The following is a 15,853-nucleotide window of genomic DNA, read 5'->3' as shown; positions in this document are numbered from 1 at the left end:
TACTGAGCATGTGTGCTCCATGCAGGGATGTGCAGTTTCTGGTGTCTGTAATGGTGAGAGTTGCTGGTTTTGCAGGGTCCTTTGTCTTTCAAATGCTGGTCTTGTCTCTGTTCCTGGGTGAGGTCCGTGGTTCCTGGGTGAATCAATGTGAGGTGATGGCCCAGTCATTACAGGCCTTTCAGTAGAGGCCTGCTACCATTGTATTTCAATCATTTCCAATTACACTCATTCATCGGGGAACCAATTTACATGGGAGGGGTACATGACTCATACAGTTGCAACATGGGATGCCCAGACAGAGGACAGAAGATGGAGGCTTGATATAGAAAAAAATGGAAACTTGACATGACTTTGGTTCACTTACAAACACAGGCCTAAACCATACAAGATCCATATGAATCAAAATAAAAATCAATACGAAAATCATAATAATACAATAGACAACAGTAAAAATCAATACAAACCTAATAATTATACAATATAAAACAGTGGATATCCAAAACCAAAATCTTGCTACCAAAATAGAAATGTTTAAAGCTTATCCTAAGTTTGAGCTCACTTATACTTATCTATAGGGAATAGAGAGGGAGAGAAAAAGTCAGAAATGGTTGGGGAAGGGGAGGGAATGCATTTTAAAATAAATACAAAAAAAGAGACAAAACTGGGGGTTCTGTTACATATCTGCCCTGGGCTTCCTGTCATGTGACCCTCAATGGCTTGCCAAAACTCAGTAAGTGGCCCTCTGCCCAAAATAATTGCCTGCCCCTGGCTTAGAGAAATGATAAGGGATAATTTGGCACCATCAATAACAAATTTCAAACTGTAGAAACTCTTTACCTACAAGCAAAAACAATGTTATACTTACAGCACTTGAAGAAAGGATCCAAGCTATAATAGAAGCAGAAGTAAGTTCTACGGCACTAGAAATGTACTTCCAATATTTTGAAAAAGGACAACACATCCACCATAAACCTCAAAGCTATCGGAGAGCAAAGCAGGAGAGAAACCAAATAGAAGTACTTATCTGGCCAAAATTATACAGCAGAAAAGTAACTGGGTTTAGAATCATAGAAAATGAGGGTTGGAAGGGATCTCTATAGGCCATCTAGTCCAACACCCTGCTCAAAGCAAGACCATCCCCAACTATTTTATCCCAGCTAAACTTTTTTGTAGCTGTGTCTTAAACCTCCAAGGGTGGAGATTCCACCACCTCTCTGGGCAACCTGTTCCAGTGCTTTACTACCCTCCTACTGAGAAAGTTTTCCTTAATATGTAACCTAAACCTCCCTTGCTGCAACTTGAGACCATTGCTCCTTCTTTTGCCATCTGCCACCACTGAGAACAGTCTAGCTCGGGTGGGCAAAATGGCAGATCTGGCTGGTGGCTGGACTCCATTTCCCAGCAACCCTACATTGCTGCAGCTGGTTTCCACAGAGACCTTAGCAGCAGCAGGGCTGATGACAGTGAGGGGCCAGGGTTTCCATGGAGACTGGCCCCAGCAGCACTGGCAGGGCACGTGGCTAAGCAGAGAGCTTCTCCGGGGCCAGGCCTAGGATCTTGTGGCAGTGATAGCGTGGTCCAGAGCCAGGGCAGAGCCACAGTCCACTGTCTGCAGGCTTCTGCCCAGGGTGTGCAGGCAGTGGATTGTAGTTCTGCCCTGACTCTGGACCATGCTGTTACCACTGGAAGATCCCAGCCCCGCAGCAGTTCCCTGCCATCCGTACATACTGCTAGCACTGCTGGGGCCAGTCTTCATGGAAACGCTGACTCTGCTGCTGGAGTATCCATGGAAACCAGTTACAGTGATGCAGGCAGGTGCTGCTGGGAAATGAAATCTGCTGTGGGCCCCAATGCAGCCCGTGGGCTGGACTTTGCCCTCCCCTGGTCTAGCTCCATCCTCTTTGGAACCACCCTTCAGGTAGTTGAAGGCTGCTATCGAATCCCCTCTCATTCTTCCCATCTCCATACTAATAAGTCTAGTTCCTTTAGCTTCTCCTCATAAGTCATATCCCTCAGCCCCGTAAACATTTTCATTGCCCTTCACTAGACTCTCTCCAACTTGTCCACATCTTTTCTGTAGTGGGGGACCCAAAACTGGACATGGTACTCCAGACTCACCAATGCTGAATACAGGGGGATAATCACTTCCCTGGATCTGCTGGCAATGCATCTACTAATGCAGCCCAGTATGCCATTAGCTTTCTTCACAACAAGGGCACAATTTTGGCTCATATTTAGCTTACTGTCCAGCATAACCCCCAGGTCGTTTTCTATAGAGCTGCTGCTTAGCCAATCAGCCCCCAGCCTGTACAAGTTCATGGGGTTGTTCTGTCCTAAGTGCAGGACTTTGCACTTGTCTGTATTGAATGTCATGAGATTTCTTTTTGTCCAATCCTCCAGTTTGTTGAGGTTTCTCTGAATCCTAGCCCTACCCTCCAGCGTATCTATTGCTCCCCTCAGCTTGATGTCATCTGCAAACTTGCTGAAGGTGTACTCCATCTCACCTTCTAGATTGCTGATGAAGATATAGAAGATCTAGAACTGACCCCTGGGGTACTGCACTTGATACAAGCTGCCAGCTAGACATTGAGCCATTGATTACTACCCTTCAATCCAACCCATATTTCCTCAGCTTGCTTGCAAGAATTTTGTAGGAGACCATATCAAAAGCCTTGCTAAAGTCAAGGTATATTATACTGCTCTCTCTGCATCCACTGAGCCAATCATCTCATCTCATCACAGAAGGCAATCAAGTTTGTCTGTTTAGACTCTGGTCCCATCCCCGCAAGAGGTCTAATAGACTTTTTGCTTCTGCATTCTCCAAATAAAGTGTCCAGCATAGGGTTGGGGCATTCTGTGATATGTATTCTCTGCTTTGTGGCTGGCTTAGTCTCCTTGTCTCCTTCTCTGCTTGTTTAGAAGTAATTAATACCATTGTAGACATTGGTCCTCTACAGCTGTTGCACTTACAGGCAACATAAAGGAAAGGTGATACTTGTGCTATCCTTTTCTCATGCATGCTCACAAAGCGAGCAACCACTGTTGGTGGAAGTAAAAAGAATGACATTTTCCAGACAGGTGCCATAGTTAGAATCTGGCATGTATCAAAATAGCAGGAGAGCTTACTTGAGTCTTAGATCCTTTGTAGAAAAGACGCTGGTTCTTTTTGCTGGAACCTGGAGCAGGGCAGTCCATACCTTGGTGGCATTTTTTTTTCTGTTTGTGGGGAGAGGGGAAGAGAATCTGGAGATGTTCCAGTATAGTTTTAAGTTATTTGCTCTGTCTTCCACTTTCCATATTTAAGAAAAATTGCAATTTCTCCCATTCACAATTATTGCTTCTATAATAGCCTCGACCCTTTCTCCAGGCACAACTTTGTCAACATCTAATTTCATCACTTACAACTGTGGTTAATTTGGTCCAAGGTCTTTTTGTTAACATATATTCTAGCATCTATATTTAACAACTGTCTTTTTGGAATATTTTATTACTAACTTTTTCTCAGCAGATTAGGACTCTTTTACAATGCTCATTTTGCTTTTCCTACTTTTTTTATCCTTTAAAATGTTTTTAGCCCTTTTGCTCAGTGTTTTTCAAACTCTAAATTCCCTTTTGATTTCTTCTATGGGAAGAGACTGGGTTGGAGAAAATTGAGCCTTAATTCTGTAGACATTTCTGTGCATGCTTGACTTTACTACCAGATATTGCCACTTTGAAATTAGTAAGGGCTGCCCCTAATGGTAAAGTTATGAGTCAGAAAAGTCGGCAGAATAACAGCCTGAGTCAGGGAAAAATTACAGCATATGGCATGTCATACCCTAAATAACCAGGAACAAAACAAAAAACCCAATTTTTAGTAATCACTAATGAATATATAATCCTTCAAACAGTATGCAACTAAAAGTATGTTAGAATATTCCAGCACTTTTTAATGTATTACAATTAAGGCATCCGCCCCTTTGGAAACGTTACTTATTTCAAGATTCACCATCCATAAGAAGAGTACAACTGGCCTTTGTTGTGACTCACTTAACTCTTTCTACCCTAAAATATTACTTTGTGTGACATTTAAAAATGCAACTCCTAAGCTGAGACAAGAACAATCAGACCTGGAAAATTAAAAGAGCATCCATTGGGCCAAGCACAATTCTGGGATATGATGACAGAGCTTCAGTTGAAATTACTCATGCATATGGCAAAATTTGGCTGATTTTTGTATAAGAGTAATATATAGAATATACTGGTATTGTATAAACCATTGTGTGTAAAAAGTGTAATGACATCATAATGACATATAAAGAACTAGAACTCTTGGTTCCAAAATGATACCTTTTATTAGACCAACTTGGTCTAATATTGGTCTATTAGACCAAATTGGTCTAATGAAAGGTATCATTTTGGAACCAAGAGTTCTAGTTTTTTGTCTCTTTTTGTCTCAGACCAACACAGCTACCAAGTACACCTCTCATGACATCATAATGATTTTTAGTTAATAAAATAGTTTTGTGAAACAATGAATAGTTTGATTCCTTCAGTATGTTAGTGCCAAGCATGTTTTCATCAGACAGCCTGTAAAAGAGTATAGTAACATTTGAAAAGGCAGAAGAATCAGTTTTGTTCTATTTTTAAGTTGTTTTATAATGCATAGTTTTTAGTCCATAGAAATATCATATTATACAACCAGGGAGGCAGTTCTGTGTGACTACTATTAAATACAATTTCATAATGAAAATTTTGTCTTATGAAGGTGAAACTTTTAGATCATATTAGAATTCTAAATTTTCTATGCATAGTAATCAAATTACCTCCCTATATTGCCACATAAAGCATAGATTTAAAGTTAAATGATCCAATCAGTCATTTAGCATTTTCTTAGAGTAATATTTTTAATAATTATAGATGTTTACATATGGCTTTTATTTTTGTATTTACATTAGTTATATTTTGAGAATTGGAGAAAATTTGACATTTGTTTTTTGAAACTGTTTTTAATAGCCTTTGTTTATTTTTAATATGTGGTGTTCCAGGCTCTTGCTCTAATGATTTTTTTCACACTGCATTGATAATTAAATTCATTCATTTTCCTGGCTGCACAATTCCTTTAAATAAAAAGTTATGGGTAATAATACCTATTATCTTGAAAGTATAAAGGAGAAAAGGGCAGATCCATAGCTTTTAGCTCAAGGAGATTCTATGGGTAAAGCAGGTCATAGGTTAAAATAAAAACCTTTCTGGAACTTCTAAAATATTTGTGTCTTTTTAATTTATATGGTGGAGACAGCAGATCCTTATATGTAGATTTGATTTTCTGATGCTAAACTGTGTGTAATTTTTTCCCCCCAAAAAACAAGGGCAACAGAAAATGTGATATATTACATATGTATCCTTCTCAGATTTTTAGTTCATAATTTCTGGTAATAAGTGTCACCAATGGTACTAAAAGTGTTGGTTCCTTTTAAATGATTGGAGACTGTTTGCATGTTGCTACCTCCCAACATATATAAGATTGCAGTAAAAAATGCACCAGAGAGATTTAATAGCATAGAAAAGATCAAAATATATTTGTGCAAATGGGAAGCTTTGTGATGCCAAAGGTACATGCCAATGTTATTTATTCACCTGTAGCATCTTCATATTCATTCATACCTGTTTCATAAGTATTTAGACTTTAGTGAAATTAAATTTAATTCACAGAAATATTTAATTTAATTACCAGCATACAAGGCTACTGCATTTGTATCTTCACTGGGGGTTTGTGATCATAGAATTTGGGGGTCGGACTTGATGATCTATTGAGGTCCCTTCTGACCCTAACATCTAACATCTATGAATTCAAGAGAAAGAAAAACTTTTGCCATCTATATAGAAGTTTATGCTTGTTCTGTCCAATATAAATTCCATCTTCATTGGAAAGTGTACACATTGCAAGAAATTGAGAAGGTTCAGAAGAGTGATAAAAGAATGATTCAGACTCTGAAGCATGGCCTTTCAATGAACTCAATCCTGTCTGTCAATGAGAAAGTTGAAATATGACTTGCTATGTGTCACATACCACATGAGGTTCTACCACAAAGGTCTATAATATAGCATTAAACTAGTCTTACAAGATTCAGTGTTTGGAAGTTGAATTGAGAAAAAAAATTAATTTGTGAAGGTAATCTGGAACAGATGATGAAAGAGATGGGATACATTTCTATCATTTGGAGCATTTTAAATAAAGTTTGGATGCTTTTTGAAAGAATACAACTGTAAGTTATTCAGAAAACCGCCCCCCTAGGGAACACTGGGTTAAATTGTGGCTTTTCTCATGAAGGAGATCATATTAAATGATTGTAATGGGTTCCTAGGCATTAGTGTTTCCTCGTTTCTCTCAGAACAGGTGGTCATGAAAATTTTTGCCAAAAATACTTTACTTCTGGGAGACTGAAATGTTTCAAAATTTGAAATTGTTCAGTTTCATTCTCTTTTCCCAATGATTAGCATATAAAGAGAAGCTTAAATGCCTTCAAGTAGGGGTTTAGTTCTGTTGGGGTATAGTTTTGAATCTGGGACTCAGTTTTTTCACATGACTTTATAAGGCGATGCTCCCATTTCACATGGCTTCTGCCTTGGTGGGTCCAGTGTTGCTTTGGGGTGTGATATGCAAGACCCAGAAGCTACAGTCTCAGAGACAGGACAGGCCTGCTTGATTTCAGTTTGTCATCTAGTTGAGAACAAAGGAATATGTATGTGGTGGCTTTACTGATAGAGAACCCAAGATTTCTATGCACCCTGGGAACGTGTATAGCAATTTCTGAAACACAGACTCAACTGAGTCCTTGTAATGTTTTTCCTGTACCCTCAGGTTTGGATCAGAGCTTCTAGCCTCTGGTTTGCTTGTTTCTACTTGATAAAGACAATCACAAGACATTATATCATATTTCAGTAGTAGTCACAGGCTGTCAAGTTGACCTCTTTGCATCCTAGATGAGTGCCAGCTGCCAGCACTGCTGTGCTTGAACAGGCAAAGATTGAGATTGTGTGTCAGATATATCTCTTAGACAGGAAGCCTATTCTTCAGTACAAGTCCCTTCTGCCCTGTAGGGCCCATTAGGGAAGTTGTGGGGAAGCAAGTCAGCTGACTGACAAATGCTCATATGCTAGGTTCAGACATTCAAAAAGCCACCGTCAGAATCAGTCTGTTATGTGGTTTTCTGCAAGGGGAGTAGTTTAGATCAGTAGCGATCTAAATTTAGATATTTAGGCCACTCCAGTGCCCTAAATATCCTCCCTTCTGTCCCACTACTTGTCTCAAGGAACAGAACAGGGTTTGTCTTGGGATAACTCCTTATCCCTGCAAGCCTCAGTTTTACTGCCCTTGCAAGGGTCCTCACAGGTATGGCACAGTAATCTCTGCCAGCTCCAGGTGGATGCTTCTTTTGGTCTGTGACAGAAATTTTAGGTCCTCCTTTCCATATAATGAGCTAGCTTGGAGTATCACTTGCCCAGAGATCACTCTTCACCATAGGCAATCAGTAAGGAGACAAACAACAAAAGGATTCATTATATAAGAGAAAAGAATTCTTGAAAAAAACTGACCAGAAGACAGAACAGAAATATAAGTAAAATTTTTTATCCTTTCCTCTGGCTACCACCTAACTCCTTGAGAATCCTGTCCATGGTTTTAAGGAACAGTCTTCCAGCTGACTCTACCACCCCGGCTGCTGGGGGCTCCTCCAAAGTCTAAAAAATTCCAAAGAATCTGGTCACCTCACAGACAGCCCCTATAATACCTTCAAGTCATCCCCCACTGCCAGAGGTAGTTCCGGTGGAAGTCTTGGGGGGGTATAGCCACCCCAAAATTTGCCTTAGACCCCCCCTCCCCATAGCCACCCCTATAAGTGCTGCCCCTGTCCAAACCCTCCACCTCCTGCTAGGCTGCCGCCACCTACCCTGCGTAGCTGAGCCAGCCCCGCTTCTGCCCATAGCCCTCAGAGGCGTGGTGCTTCTGGCTCGGCCAAAAAAACATGTTTGTCCAGAAGATGTATAGCGCAGCCCCTTCAGTTTTCTGTCTAGCCCACCTCAGTCCCCACACTGGGAAGAGGCTGGTGTGGCCCTTGTCCACCACCATTGGTATTTTTCCTCATTCCTCATGAGTTTTGAGAATTTTCCAAAGTGTTTCTGTCTGGCAAATCTGGTGTTCCTCTAGCTGATGGGCCATTTGTCTCAGGTACATTTGGTATTCTGTGGTTGTTTTTCCCATTGCAAGCAGACTGTAATTTGGGTGCCCATTAGACCTGTGCAAAGCAGTTAGTGTTTGCTTTGGATTCAGCCGATTCGGGGGATAGTGATTCAATATGGTGATTTGAATCACTGTCCCGCATTTATACAGCCGAATCTGATTTGGAGATTTGGCCGCTGCCGAATTGGCCGAATCTCCGAATCAAACAGGCCACATCTCCCACCCGCTCTCCCAGCCCTGTCAATGGCTGCCCCACCTGCCCCCAGTGTCCTGGCTCTTTAAAAAAAACAAACAAAAAATCTCTGCAGTCACTGGCTGCTGCTAGGTGCGGGGAGGTGGGGGGTTATCTCTGCTGCACCCCACTGCCCTGTGCTGCATGGGGGGGGGGCTCTGCCATGAGCCCCCAGAGGATCTGACAGCTGCTGCTTAAAAAAAAAAAAAAGAAAAAAAAAAGAGCCAGGACACTGGGGCTGGGTGGGGCAGCCATTGATGGGGCTGGGACAGCAGGTGTGGATTGGGGGGTGCTCAGGTGGGCTGAGGGAGCAGGCAGAGGATGTGGCCTCGTGTGGGTCCCCCCATAGTCCCCTCCCCCCTCCTCCAGCCCCCTACTTATCAGCACTGAGCCTGGGTCCAGCTTCCTGCAGCAGCAAGTGGGGACTGCCTGAATCACTGAATCTCCAAATTTTTCTCTGAATCTTTTCGAATCGATTTGGAGGCTTCAAATTGATTTGGACCTTTTTATTGGTCTCCTGATTTGATTCAGATTTGGAGATTCAGCTGCCGAATCGGGCTGAATCTCCTTCAAATTCGATCAGCACCTGAAGCTTTGCACAGCCCTAGTGCCCATCCCATCCCAACAATGGCACCTTCTGTTTGTGATTTGGAGTGAATGGCAATTTTCCTTGCCCTAATATCACAGTAGCAAAAAAGATTTGGAAGTTACACCTACTCTCTTTTCCTTAATTATGTTTTTCTCAGTCCCCTTGATTTAAAGTATGACCAAAATCATAAAGGTATATACAGATAGCATAACATAATCTGTACAATGGTATAAGTGACATAAATGAGACCATGTGCCATATCAGTGAAACAAATACAAGAAAATCTGAATAACATCCTACAGACTCCAAAATTTGTTAGGGTTTATGACAGACCATACTTCTAACAAAAAGCTTGTATTTTAAAGAGGAATTTAAGCAAGATGAACAAGAGTGGAAAAAGGAATTGGTCATAGAACAGCGTAGGAACAAAAGGTAAAAGAATCAAGTCTCATTTAATACAAATGTATTTTGGTGGCACCCAAATTTTACTCAAGTCCAGTACAGTACAATCCATTAATTGCACTGAATGAAAGTTTTCCCAATTGTTTGAACACATTTTAGCATGAAACTGTAATTGTAGTTATCATGCTTGGAACAGAAGTTCATTATAAATCTGTTCATTATAACTTCATGATAGAGATAGCTCTTGCATTGGAATGACACATGATACAACCTTTGGTCTAAGTAGTCCAGGACTAGGGACAGATATTCAAAAAGCCTGAGCCTGAACTGATTCAACCTTTGCAGGTTAGTCTAACCTGGTTAGGCTGGACAAAGTACGAACCATACACTCTGGGCAATCACTGATGTGATGTGACAATCACTCTGGGCTGAGGAAATTCAGGCATATGCCTGCAGTGGCTCAGGCTAGAAGCCATTCCTTCCCTTGCACAGAGTTGAGTTGCGGGGGCATGACCAGGCCTGGGCAGGGCTTTCTCATTAGGGAGGTCTGCCTACACCATCCTAGGCTTTTCTCTGCTGGCTGCTGAAGGGGTGGGAAAGTTGTCAGCCCCCAGACCCTTGCTTGCACTCTGAGGCAAGCGGGGTAGGGGTGTGTCTGTGTGTGTGCAGTGCATGCATCTTGTGATGATATGGAGCTTTTCAATCTCTCTCCCTGCTGGTCAGATTTGTCTGAAGCAAACTGACAGGGGAGCAAGGAAGCCTGGAGCTGATAAGAGTCTTTATCACCCAAGTAACAAAACAATAGCCTCTCTCCCATTACTTCAAAATCTTTCTAAACAGCTTACTGGGGTGACCTGTTGATTAGCTCCAAAAGCCCTGGTCTGTCTGCCTGCCTGTCCCAATGAAATTGGAGATACACACAGACACCTCTCGGCATTAGCTAGCATACCACATGCCTAGAGTCATGGGGCTGGGGTCCATGCTGTGGGAGATGAGAGAGGGGGATTTCCTGCTTTAGCAGTGAGAGGGGTAGGGCATGGGGAAGCCAGCAGACACTGCTGTGTCTGCAGTCTCTGCTGAAGCCTTATACAGCACTAGTTAGCATACTGCATGCTATGGTCCGTGCTGTGGGAGAGGGGAGAAAGGGATCCCTGCTTAAGCAGCAAGTGGTGAAAGGGAAGAGGGAGTGGGGCATGGGGAAGCCAGCAGACCCTGCTGTGTCTGCAAGTCTGTGCCAGAGGAGCTCTACCTAGGGAGCAGAGGAGAGGGGCCAGCCCTGCTGTGAAGCAGAGAGCATGCCGGGATGCTGGGGGTGTCTGGTTTATCTTAAACCAGCAAGGGGTCTGGGACAGACGTTGCATAAACTGCTTTCAACACTTTTCAAACCGGTTTATGTGCACTGAACATCTGTTCTATTACAAGTTTAAACCTGTTTCTGATCACTTAACCTGTTTATGTGTAATGCCTGTCCCTAGCTTAGGTGTTCCAACTCCCAGTTTTTCATCTGTAATCGTATATTGCAAGAAAACTGACTGAAATAGATTTCCTTGATATTTTTAAATGATCAGAATTGCTTATGACGTGCAATAATTGCCCAAGTGTTTCCCTTACAAGCTAGTGTTAGTTTATGGCCCAAAGGTATGATTTTATTAATATAAATAAATAAAGAGGAGAAGCAATTGGAGGAAATTGGAAGTGCTCTTTGCAGTGAATGGTGGCTTAGCTTCTCATCCCCAAAGTTACCCATCCTTTGTGTTGTTTGTCAGACTCCATATACAATAGCTACCCACCCAAAGATAACATCTGGCCTACTCAAGCTTCATGTTGAATGGCTGAATAAAGTTATACCCTGCAAAGACTGTGTCTGACCTAAAGTTGCAATATAATGTAATGGAACACATGGAAATTTGAATGCAGTTCTGGCTTGGCCCAAAGAGAAAGAAGACTGCAATGTCTAGGCAACACTACAGTAACATTTCAAATACTACAATTAAGTTCACATCTGATGCCTGGAGGACAAGGACTAATCACTGCTCCCCAGCTCATGGGGTGATGAAACATTGCTGCAACCAATGGGCCTTTACTGCTCCTCCAGATCAGCTTGAGTGGTGATTGGGAGAGGTGTGTGAAAGGGGTAGAGGAGAGTGACCTCTCTTCCCTCTTGCTTTGTAAGAAAGCCCGAGAAGTGACCTTTGATGCACTAAATTGGACTTTTGATGGGAGGAGTCTGAAGCCTTTGGCCTCTATTCAGTAAAACCTGCCACCTCCCAGTCATTTTTATGAACAGTCCTGAACCTCTAAATTTTTTGTTTCTCAAGAGACATGTTGCCCTGCAGGATGATTTCCACTGAAAAACAGTGAGTTTCTTTTCCCTTAAAAAAACTAGCCCTTTCCCACAGAGCTGGTAAAACATGAAAGCTTCCACACTGTACTTCCTACTGTATCTAGGATTCCCAGTGAATATTGTTTTGAAGTCTTAAAGAAAAAAGTCAGGAGAATTGCTCATGCATTTCTCCAAACATGTAATATGCTGAAATATAATTGTGCATTACAGTGCTGTTGTGTGAAACCCAGTTTCTATATTCAATGTTCTTTTTATCGTAATAACTATAGTTATTTCCCTAGCTTCTGCAGCAAGAGGAAATGAGACACAAGAAGAAATTATCCAATTGGTGGTAAAGTCACAATGCAGGTATATTTATGAGAACAGAATTATTTCATGTCTTACTACTTTAAGGGAGGTTTTAGTAGAAGCAGATTATTTTGATACTCCTGCAGCAGAAATATGCAGAGTAAAATCTGTACTACCTTTCTGCATTAATAAATAACCATTTTGAATGTTGTTGGTTCTAATATCTACACAAAAGCAACTGTTGTAAGCAAGATGTGGTCCTATAGAAAGTATTTTTGTCTACTCCAATTGTGATTCCAGGTGACAGAACCATAGCTTATGCCAAATGCTACTTTATCTTAACATTTCTAGTACTGGCACTGTGTTCCAGTGATTTCGTGTTTCAATGTAGCTCTTGCTTTTTTGCTTCACAAGGTCTCAACTCTTCTTTTTGTTAGCAACTAATATTAGCAAAAAAGGGCAAACATTTACCCCCTGCTTAAGTGTAGAAGATACATTGATCCACGCTATTGTTTCTCAATTCTGTTTGAGCAAGTCAGGGAACAGTATGCTTGCTTTATACTACTGTATTACAGTATTTTGAAACAAGAATTCATCAATTTCCTACCATTTAAATTATAGGCTAATAGGTTGTAAATGCATCAGCATTATTATGAAACCAAAAAATAATATCAGCATGTACTGTATCAGTAACATCACATGGCTCATGCCCAAATGTTATATTTACATATTTTTTAAAATGTTAAATAGTTGCTTAATTCAGCCTCAGAAATGTTGTAAGCATTATTGCCAAAAAGATAAATGTCCTTAGTCCATTGCTAGTAATATGCAAAATAAAAGGCTTATCATTTTGCTTTATAATTCAAATAAATAAAGTCTATGAATACAATTGATAGCTGGGTTTCTTCAATGAATATATTTCACTTAAATTCATATTGTTGTATAAAACAATACAATTTCAGCTGTTTCAGAAGGGTGTAGAAATAAATGCTCTTTTACAGTTTCGCATGATTTTGATAAAATTAGGTCAAAGGAATTTTCATTTGAAAACAGCACTTTGTCATATTATCTACAACACATGTCTAGCAAATTTATAAATCTAGTATTCATCTGAGTAAAGTTCCAAATCATAATGAATGGTTTAGACAGCATTATCATCAATTTTCTACAGGTGCAGCTGTAGAAATCAGTCACTTCAATCAAAAGCCTCTGTCAACTTCCACAGCACTGTCATTTTTTACATCCAGATTTTGCTGAAAATAACAGAAAAAGACAATTCTAAAAATGTCTTTACATCTCTTCCACCTTTGGGTGGTGCTTTTGAGCAGTGCTGCACTGTTGTTTCTGTGCTAAGAATTTAACAGCATTCATATTTTTACACTTTATACTAACATAATATTTCTTTTGTGATATTATGGAGTTAAAATTGCACTGTGTGTTTTAACACACATTACAACAACCTCTTAAGGCAAAAAGTAAATTCATGCAAATGAGTTATGGAAAGTGAAAAGATTTTGTGCTTGTTCATTCATTGTAGGAATTGCTGTTGGGAAGCACACACTTTCCTTTTGGAGAGTCTGTATACTTATACTTATTAATATCTCATGCAATTTGTCCATGATATTATCATTTGAATGTTAAACTCTAAAGGTGTTATAAAACGGTATGCAAAAAGAGAGAGCAAGCTTTGATGTGGCTTGCCATAAATGTTGTACAGTACATTTCAGGTTGTTTGTTGCTTAAATAATTTTGTAAAGAGCATGGCTGAGTAAGCTCATGCCACTTTGCAAATACTTAAAAAATTAGAATTAATAATAATAAAAAAATCCCTTAATGTTACCAAGCTAGTGGTACATTTTCTAGTTTTATAGCACTTTATTTGCCACTGGCTTTCTAGGGGCCTCTCATAAAACACTGCAATTAAAATCCAGTAACATTCCATAAAAATATAATACCAGTTTCATTGAGGAATTCCCAGTGTACTTTGAAAAAAATAAAGTAAAAGTGTCTAAATCATTGAATCAGGGGAGGTCAAGAGGCACGGCTTTCTATGGTCCCAGAATCACGAAAGCAAAGATTCTGCCAGTACCCATTGCACATGCTTGCTGTACAGCAGTTCCCACTCTCTTTGACCTAGATGGCCACTTGTTGCCACCCCCATCTTTCCAGGGTATATGGATTTAGGGCCAAGCCGGGAGAGGCCTGAGCATCTCCCACAGAGTGCTGAGCAGAATCAGTTTCCATTCATATGAGAAAAAACAAGAGAGGAAAGCCCATGGCATTACATAAGTGCAAACACAAAGTTCGTGTATGTCTGTCATCTGTTTTTATATATTTTTATATTTGCGTCATTTAAAATGCGAATAAGCTTTCTGTGTTTAATGTGGTCTCTATCCTAGCCTACATCATGTGGTTAAGGATTGTGTAATCCTTTTGAATTTGTTAAACTGACTTCAAGAAGTATTTAGACCTCTCTAGAAAACTAAGAATTGCACATCATTAAACCTTTTCCTTTCTTTTCTCTTTAAAAGGGGCCTTTGTAAACACATAGTTCAATTTTTAAAATACCATAACATTTTTGTTGGTAATAAGCACTTACGTTACCTTTCTAGATAAGCTTTTGCCATAGAATTTATTTCTGTATAAAGTTGTAAATCAGAGAGAAGGAGAAAGTAGTATATCTCCATTTATACTACTTTCTCAGTGACCAGTTTGGACAGAAGTTTTGTCTGGGATTTTGCCTTGTATTTGAAACTACTTACATGCACACCTTTTTCTGTAATTACTCATGAATATAAAAAGACCCCAACCCTTTGAAAAGTGGAGAAATATGGATTTGGTTGTTTGTGTGTTTGTTTTTTCCCCCAAAGATTTATACAGCACAGTTTATTTTAATCCTGATTTGTTCAGTTAAACACTGGGCACTGCTTAACATTAGGCTACACTTAGATCAGTCTGTCCTTGTAAAAACTTGCTCATTCCTCATTTGAGGTGAAGGTTTGCAGGTTTGGACCATTCCTTTATGAGAGGGAGCACAGTGAGAGAAGTCCCACTTAAATATGAGCACTTTGTAGTTAGGCCCCATGGCAGAGTCTCACATTCGGTGATCTTGCCTGTTTCTTGTCTTGTTTGTGTCATTCAGTAACAATCCTTTGAAATCTATCTTTACTGCTTTGTTTTACTTTATTACTGCTATTCAGGTTTAATTTGAAAATAATGTCTGAGTGATTCCTCCTTCCTCCCCCTAACAATATAAGTCTTTCTAGCCTTTTATTGCTGAAATATAAAACATTTGCTTACTATCATTCTTAATACTAAAATATAGAATGTATAATAATATTAAAATGCACTTTGTAGAGAAATATAGTGTCTATAAATCAATTAACTGAATGTACACAAAATATTCAGTAATATATATGTACCCAGATCTTCCAAACATTTATTTTGTTTCAAAATATATGTTGGTATCAATATACTTTGATTTCCCGCAGAGTAGAGATTTGTGTGCTAGATATTTCCACAACTATGCCATGAATAAAGAGTCTGTTATCTGAAATAATTTAAAGGGAAAGAAAATTATATTACATTTTAACAAGTAACGAGTATAGATGTTGCAGTAGGATTCTCTGAGCAAGCATGGAAAGAACATAGTTAATCAGAGTGTTTTAGGAAAAAAGCGTTGCCTACCTCTTTAAAAGTGCTATAGCATCCAGGTATGCTGGGATATTAGCAAAAGTGTTGACCAAGCAGAATGTGACTAGACAAATGTCTTCTCAT

This window comes from Alligator sinensis, unplaced genomic scaffold (genome assembly GCF_000455745.1).
Source record: "Alligator sinensis unplaced genomic scaffold, ASM45574v1 scaffold170_1, whole genome shotgun sequence".
NCBI classification, from domain to species: Eukaryota; Metazoa; Chordata; order Crocodylia; family Alligatoridae; genus Alligator; species Alligator sinensis.
The sequence above is the reverse complement of the archived record's forward strand: the minus strand, read 5'-3'. Positions refer to the sequence as shown.